Here is a 9294-nt window from a genome sequence, read left to right on the forward strand (position 1 = left end):
AAACAAAGACACAGCCGACCCGAGGTGAGCTCTACCTCGGGTCGTCCCACACGACTCTCCTTCCTGTTTCTCTCTAGACAATTGAACTACACAAAACACACTCTAACTTCTCTGGATGCTCAACTCTAAACAAGACACACCTATATATAGATACACAACTTCGCGGGCTTGGGCTTGGGCCCGTAGGCGAAGTTGTTATAACTTCGCCTAAGGCGAAGTTGATCTAACTTCGCCTATGGCAGAAGTTGTTACAACTTCGCCTATGGCGAAGTTGCTAACTTCGTACTTCGTTTCCGCTGAACAGAATTGCATAGCGACGGTCACAAAATGCACCAACAGACTCCCCTTTGACCGTTGCTCTCAATTCTAACAAACACAAAAGATCATCTGTTACAAAACATGCACCAACAGACTCCCTCTTAACTGATGATCTTCTGTTTGCTCTTCGGTCTTGTAGCTTCACAAATCTACCAATCACCCAGCGTCTTCCATATCAGATCTCCCCTTCAGTGTAAGCTTCTCCGACTATATAGATTGAGGTCTTTGAAATGCATGCATCCCCGTGCCTAATTGATCATCTCAACCAATCACGTGAGTCCTTCTGACTTCACCAACACGTGAAGTTCTTCTAACTTCACCAACACGTGAAGTTGGGCTCCCTCCACAACTTCACCAACACGTCGGCATACGATAAGGTTTAATCTTCAACTACTCAACATCAAGTGATCAATTTCATCACAAAACCACCTTGACAGAATCTAACACACATGACCATTAATTAATCCGAAGCACCTTCAATCACCAGGGATAACGATCAAAACATAAACACTTTAATTCTCGATTAAATCCAACTTGTTCCAGAATTTTCACTTTAATAAATAAGCATCACGTTTCAGGATCCAATTCTCGAACGCCTTGAAAATAACATAAATAATATGCTCTGACCGCAATCCAGTAATGACGAAAACCTTCAGTTCAATTTAACTTTCTTCAGTTGGTTTGATTGTCCATAACTTCGCCTGTCCATAACTTCGCCTGTCCATAACTTCGCCTAAACCCTAAAATTTAAGCGACAACTTCACCTGAACCCCATAACTTCGCCTGCGGCGGCTGTTCGGCCGAAAACGCATCAGAAACGTGCCAGAAACACCAAAACGCAGATCTCGAACCATAGCATAAGAGCCTAAGGCTCTGATACCACTTGTAGGTTCCCGCGGGGCATCACTGATCGATACGAGATCCGCACGAGGTCTAGGATGCGGAATCCTCCTAGACTCGTTTAATGGTGTAGAAGACGAAGAACACGATTACACACATACAAACACACGAACAAACACACGAATGGGATAAACACATCTGCAGATCCTTTCATATAATAATCATAACTCGTTACATACCAAACACGAAAACAAAGACACGGCCGACCCGAGGTGAGCTCTACCTCGGGTCGTCCCACACGACTCTCCTTCCTGTTTCTCTCTAGACAATTGAACTACACAAAACACACTCTAACTTTTCTGGATGCTCAACTCTAAACAAGAGACACATATATATAGATACACAACTTCGCGGGCTTGGGCTTGGGCCCGTAGGCGAAGTTGTTATAACTTCGCCTAAGGCGAAGTTGATCTAACTTCGCCTATGGCAGAAGTTGTTACAACTTCGCCTATGGCGAAGTTGCTAACTTCGTACTTCGTTTCCGCTGAACAGAATTGCATTGCGACGGTCACAAAATGCACCAACAGACTCCCCTTTGACCGTTGCTCTCAATTCTAACAAACACAAAAGATCATCTGTTACAAAACATGCACCAACATACGGGAATCAACATTTTCCCGAAAACTCCATAAAATCATGTAAACACCCAAATACTAAAACCCGCTAAAAGCCGGAAACTAACGATTCACGGGAACCTAAAATTCTCGAGAACTAAGGTTTTACTGGAAACTTAAATGTAACATTCTCAAAATTTTGATCCAAATTTTACAACTTAGGAAAGTTGAGGGATCAATAATAATCTTAAGATAAGTGATGAGAAAATATTAAATAAGGAAATATAAGAACAATAAGGAAATAAAAATATTTCCTAAAGTTAAGTTTACTTACATGAAAGAAAACTCCATACCACATTGGAAGATGTAAGAAAGTGGAAGCATTCCACTAAGGTATAAATAAGGAAGATGGAATCCATCCCACATGGAAAGTGGTAAAGAAATGGTATCTCTTTATAAGGAAGATATTTTCCATAGTAATATTCTTTTATGAATATCATTCATCAAGTGGTCCTAGCGGAGGGTGTGTAGCACCCGACGTGCACGCGCTGTGCTCGGGCGAGGACGATGTCGAAGGGCGCAATGTGGCGCTTTGATGGCGTACTTCGCACGCTTGCATCGCCGCGAGCCGTTTTAAGAGCCGCCTTAGTATTTTTGGACAACGAGAATTAGACAAGAAATGTCAAGCTATCAAAGACGAGGGACTAAAAGTGAAAAGTAATATTAAGGGACCCATCGCGGTACACGATGCGTCCAAGAGGACGGCCATCGCGGTACGCTATGGGCCGTGATGAGTTATCAACACGTGTCGCACTCCGGCGACACGTGGCAGCATGCCAGGACACGTGGCAGAATGTGTCAGACCACGTGGCGACACGTGGCAGACGTGTCAGGCCACGTGGCGATATGTGTTGGTCGCGGTACGCGACGGAGTCACCGCGATGGGACACAAAATCAGCTATAAAAGGGGAGGCTACGGGTTCATTCTCACACACACCCACAACCACTCTCTCTCTAGAAAACTACTCCCTCTACCTCGGTTTGCGTGCCGAACATCGTTTTGTGTGCCACCGACCCGACAGTCATAACCTCGTAATCCGTGCCATAAACCCGGTGTTTTCCTCGAAGTACGTGCACGACCCGGCAACCGAAAGGTGGTTCAAGAACACCTCGATAGACGTGCATAGAGTAGAAGTGCTGCCCCGTATAAGCTTAGGAATATATAACTCCGAATACCCGTGCGAGGTAAGGGGTTCTACCTAAGTTATTATTTTTTTATTATTAAATGGCTTAGACCATAGTCGGAGGTATAGCCGAACCTTGATTTACGATTAAGAATCATATAACTTTTCTTAAGCAAAGGTTATAGCTAAAATAGTGTTTCTTTATTGTTAAGAAATATAATATTCAAAGAATATAGTTGATTAATATTTCTTCTTGAAGAAGAAACTCAGTATAGACGTTTCTTCCTGAAGAAGAAACGTAGCCTATAATTGGTAAATAAAGAAAGAGGACTAAAGGTCCAAATGTTTTGAATAAACAAATGTTTTATCAAGGTTAATACAATACGAAACGGACTAAAGGTCTGAAGCTAGATCGTTGATCTAGTTATTTATACAAATGTTATTATCGTACTATAGGTCCGAGGTAACAAAACAAGAAGAAGGAAACAGAAAACAGGAATCAGTATCAGAAAAATAAACAGACAAGGTGAATACACCCTAAACCTTTTATAATGAGTCTGAATGTTTAAAAACTTTGTGTACAATAATAAGAAACGGACACTCTGATTAAGAGTATACATGTGTCTAGATCCAAACATACATGGTGACTCGGCATTTCCCCGAGGCCATGCGTATCATCAACATGCCTCTGAAGGTCTACAGGACTGTTCAGAGAAATGATATTGTGTATATAATTAATTGTACATGGTACTTAGGGTAATTTTATCCCAATTTAGTTGGGTGCCTAATGAGTAGTCACAAAGGTATTATTGTTGGTTTCACAAAGGTATTGAAAAGAGATTTTAGAGTCAGGGTTATTCACCAGCTTTGTGCTGACGTTTTTTCTCCCTCATATTACAGGGAAACAAGAAAGGTTAGAACATACAAGCAAGGGGGAATAGAAGATTTGAGTTATAGTCATTAGATGCTATCTGGTGGCTCAGATATTTTATTTGAAAATATTATAAAAAGTTATGTTTTATAAAGAAATGTGTTTGAAATATCAAACGGGTAATTTGTCCCGAGAGTTTAATAAGTTTTCAATATAATAATATTTTATAAAAGACTTCCGCTGAAATAAAACCCGCAATTCTTATTTATTTACAAAAGAGGTACCAACTATTGGTCACACGCCTAGGCCCTAAAGTGGGGTTTGACAGGTTGGTATCAGAGTCATCAATCTTAGCGAATTAGGTATTTGATTATACCTAGGCTTTGATTAAGGATAAGTTTTGAAAATTTATTATACAAATATTGATACTTAGTGGAAAAGTATCAAGAAATTAATCGAATCTTATACGGATTAGATATAACAATACAAATAAGATAGGAGCGTCTACCTATCCCTAAATTTAAATCTCGCACAGATGTCCGATTGTCAATCTAGAGAAGAACCCATTAAGCCTCGATCTGGTAAAGGAAAAGGATTTATGGGAACGTCCTTTCTCCCAATTCCTATATCTAGTGATGAAAGTTCATGTCAAACAAAAATGGAGGAAGATTCGGATTCACATGATTCTGACATTCCGCTAGCTCAAATAATTCCCAATCATAACACATATGGAGTAGGATCAAGTATATCCAAGAAACCAATGTCGCCAGAGGAAAAAGAAGTAAGGACTTACCCGGAAGAATATATTCAAGAGCAAGAATGTTATCCGGCAACACAAGATCCTTACTTTGTGTGCACTTAAAAGGAAGAAACAATGGAAGAAAAAGAGAAGACTATCAAGAAAGATAGCAAAATTAAGAAATTAATTATTCGTTGGAAGAAATAAAACCTTAGTAATTGTAGAGAGTATAATAGTAACGAATAATATGCACTCTTATAACTATAATAAGATGAATAAAAGATATGTTTTGAATTCTTCGAATATTGGACTTATCTTTAAAATTTTATTGTAGTATGTCAAGAGAAGAAAGTGCAAACTCTCACAATAGTCCTCCCAAGAAAAATGAAAATTAAAAGAAAACATTGAAAATAAAAATAATGAAATTCCTATCCAATATAAAGAAGAAATTCAAAAGATGATTATGGAAGCTATGAATGACTTTTCTATGAGTCAGAGTCAACCAAAATCTAACAAGAGAAATCGAAGTAAGTCTGTTTCTTCAAGAAAGGAAGAAACTTATGATAGCTCTACGGCTGATAATCATTCAAAGAATAAGAAACGAAAGAAACTGAAAATCAGTGGATGTTCGTTCAAAGACTTCAAGTATTATGGACCAAAGGAGTTTCACGGAGATAAAGGAGCCATTACAATCGTGAGGTGGCTTGAGGAGATGGAAACAATAGTAATAACAAGTAAGTGTACTGATAAAGAGAAGATTCAGTATACCGCCTTAATGTTTAAAGGAGAGGCGCATGAGTGGTGGAATGCTCTGTTGATGAGCAAAGGGAGAGAAGTGATGTATAACTTAAGCTGGGAAACATTCAAAGGTCTTATATTGAAGAAATTTTGCCCAACTCATGAAATGGATCAAATTCAAACTGAGTTATGGAATCACAAGGTTGTTGGCACAAATATTAGGGAATATAACACTAAATTCCTTGAATATTGCCGACTGGTTCCACATTTAGTAACTCCGGAATATAACGAAGTAACTCGATACATATATGGACTACCAAGAGAAATAAGAGACATGGCATGATCCAATATGCCAGAAACAGTTGATTCGGCTATGGAATTGGCCGGATACTTAATCAACAGTATGATAAGGAATCAAGAAGAAGAAAAGATGGAAGATAAAGAGATTAAACCAAAAGATTCCGAGAAGATAGGAAAAGAAGAGAGTACTCCCAAGTCAGCTTGTAAGACTTGTAGAAGAAAACATACTGGGAAGTGTCGACTAGAAAATTCAAACAATTGTGCATACTGCAAGAGAGCAGGACACCCAATAGATGAATGTTGTAAGAAACTAGGGGTATGTTTTACATGTGGAGAAACGGGACACTTCAAGACCAAATGCCCGAAAAGAAAAGCTAGTCAAGATTAATGACAAGATCACATCAAGAAAATGTCAAGATAGATTAGCTAACTTTTATATATTAATTGTAACTCGTTCTTAAACGAGAAGTTTTGTAATCAAAGAAGGGTATTTAGTTCCCTAAGTTATAAATTAAATATTAGCATATAGATCGTGTTAATACACAAGAATGCTTATATTCGTTACCTCTAAAGAACAATCAAGAGGTTCACATATTGAAAAGTTCATCTGAACTTATAACAAAGAATACGTTGAGAAAATTATCATTTAGTTGGATGATATACCAAACGTTAAAAAATATATATGCAAGGATAATATATTATCGAAAGGAACTCATTCAAGAATATCTACCTAGTAAGGTTGATCAAAAGTCAAAGAAAAAGAACTCGAAGATATTCAAGAAATACAATCGATAAGTATAGCAAATGTGATTAAAGTCAAAGTACAGGAGTACTGTTAGAATATAGAGAACATCATCAATCAAGATCAAGGATAGAATGGATTCGATAGACTGAATCTAAGCAACAACTTAATGGAATAGATTCGATAAACTGAATCTAAACAACAACTTACTGGAATAGATTCGACAGACTGAATCCACACAACAACGTAGTTAACATCAGTAAATATTTAGAATACATAACGGTAAGGCAAATAGTTAAACACAACTGATCAATGTGTTTAGCAATTTATATTTACTAATGACATTCTGAACTATTGACTGATTACATCATTGAAGGATGTAAGTTAGCGACAAAACAAAGATCCTAGTCAGCCTACATACAACAAGAACCAGATTAGATAGAATCTAATCAACATTTGAAAGGTAAGAAGCATTCACACTTCAAACAACGAATCTCGAGGACGAGATTAATTTTAAGGTGGGGAGGATGTAACATCCTTAATATTTTGATCCAAATTTTACAACTTAGGAAAGTTGAGGGATCAAAAATAATCTCAAGATAAGTGATGAGAAAATATTAAATAAGGAAATATAAGAAAAATAAGGAAATAAAAATATTTCCTAAAGTTAAGTTTACTTACATGAAAGAAAACTCCATCCCACATTGGAAGATGTAAGAAAGTGGAAGCATTCCACTAAGGTATAATTAAGGAAGATGGAATCCATCCCACATGAAAAGTGGTAAAGAAATGGAAGCTCTTTATAAGGAAGAGATTTTCCATAGTAATATTCTTTTATGAATATCATTCACCAAGTGGTCCTAGCGGAGGGTGCGTAGCACCCGACGCGCTCGTGCTCGGGCGAGGACGAGGACGATGGCGAAGGGCGTTGGGCGTAATGTGGCGCTTTGATGGCGCACTTCGCACGCTTGCATCGCCGCGAGCCGCTTTAAGAGCCGCCTTAGTATTTTTGGACAACGAGAATTAGACAAGAAATGTCAAGCTATCAAAGACGAGGGACTAAAAGTGAAAAATAATATTAAGGGACCCATCGCGGTAGTCATCAACACGTGTCGCACTCCGGCAACACGTGGCAGCAGGCCAGGACACGTGGCAGAATGTGCCAGACCACGTGGCGACACGTGGCAGACGTGTCAGGCCACATGGCGATATGTGTTGGTCGCGGTACGCGACGGAGTTAGGAAAAGAGCCCATCGCAGTACGCGATGGGACACAAAATCAGCTATAAAAGGGGAGGCTACGGGTTCATTCTCACACACACCCACATCCACTCTCTCTAAAGAAAACTACTCTCTCTACCTCGGTTTGCGTGCTGAACTTCGTTTTGTGTGCCACCGACCCGACAATCATAAGCTCGTAATCCGTGCCATAAAACCGGTGTTTTCCTCGAAGTACGTGCACGACCCGGCAACCGAACATTGCCTCGATTTACGTGCCAAGAAAGGTGGATCAAGACACCTCGATAGACGTGCATAGAGTAGAAGTGCTGCCCGTATAAGCTTAGGAATATATAACTCCGAATACCCGTGCGAGGTAAGGGGTTCTACCTAAGTTATTATTTTTTTATTATTAAATGGCTTAGACCATAGTCAGAGGTATAGCCGAACCTTGATTTACGATTAAGAATCATATAACTTTTCTTAAGCAAATGTTATAGCTAAAATAGTGTTTCTTTATTGTTAAGAAATATAATATTCAAAGAATATAGTTGATTAATATTTCTTCTTGAAGAAGAAACTCAGTATAGACCTTTCTTCCTGAAGAAGAAATGTAGCCTATAATTGGTAAATAAAGAAAGAGGATTAAAGGTCCAAATGTTTTGAATTAACAAATGTTTTATCTAGGTTAATGCTATACGAAACGGACTAAAGGTCTGAAGCTAGATCGTTGATCTAGTTATTTATACAAATGTTATTATCGTACTATAGGTTCGAGGTAACAAAACAAGAAGAAGGAAATAGAAAACAGGAATTAGTATCAGAAACTGATTATAAACAGATAAGGTGAATACGCCCTAAACCTTTTATAATGAGTCTGAATATTTTAAAACTTTGTGTGCAATAATAAGAAACTGACACTCTGATTAAGAGTATACATGTGTCTGGATCCAAACATACATGGTGACTCGGCATTTCCCCTAGGCCATGCGTATCATCAACATGCCTTTGAAGGTCTACAAGACTGTTCAGAGAAATGATATTCTGTATATAATTAATTGTACATGTTACTTAGGGTAATTTTATCCCAATTTAGTTGGGTGCCTAATGAGTAGTCACAAAGGTATTATTGTTGGTTTCACAAAGGTATTGAAAAGAGATTTTAAAGTCAGCGTTATTCACTAGCTTTGTGCTGACGTATTTTCTCCCCCATGTTACAGGGAAACAAGAAAGGTTAGAACATACAAGTAAGGGGGAATAGAAGATTGGAGTTATAGTCATTAGATGCTATCTGGTGGCTCAGATATTTTATTTGAAAATATTATAAAAATGTTTTACAAAGAAATGTGTTTGAAATATCAAACGGGTAATTTGTCCCGAGAGTTTAATAAGTTTTCAATATAATAATATTTTATAAAAGACTTCCGCTGAAATAAAACCGCAACTCTGATTTATTTACAAAAGAGGTACCAACTATTGGTCACACGCCTAGGCCCTAATGTGGGGTGTGACATTAAAAATCGTTACCACTAAATTCTTTTGCTATTAACTAATTAAATGTTTTGTATACACTTAAATGTTATAAATTTTTACAAAACATAAAAGGCTTAACTTGAATGAATTTTTGATGTATCGCTTCTCCCCAAAGGTGATGTGTTACATCAATCCTATCATTCAAGTCTAACTGAAAAGCTTTGTTAGTTTTGCCTAACATGATACAAATGTCTCACT

This window comes from Bidens hawaiensis, unplaced genomic scaffold, assembly GCF_021521415.1.
Source record: "Bidens hawaiensis isolate Kalapana, Puna unplaced genomic scaffold, B.hawaiensis_p1.1 tig00014730_1, whole genome shotgun sequence".
Classification (NCBI taxonomy): Eukaryota; Viridiplantae; Streptophyta; class Magnoliopsida; order Asterales; family Asteraceae; genus Bidens; species Bidens hawaiensis.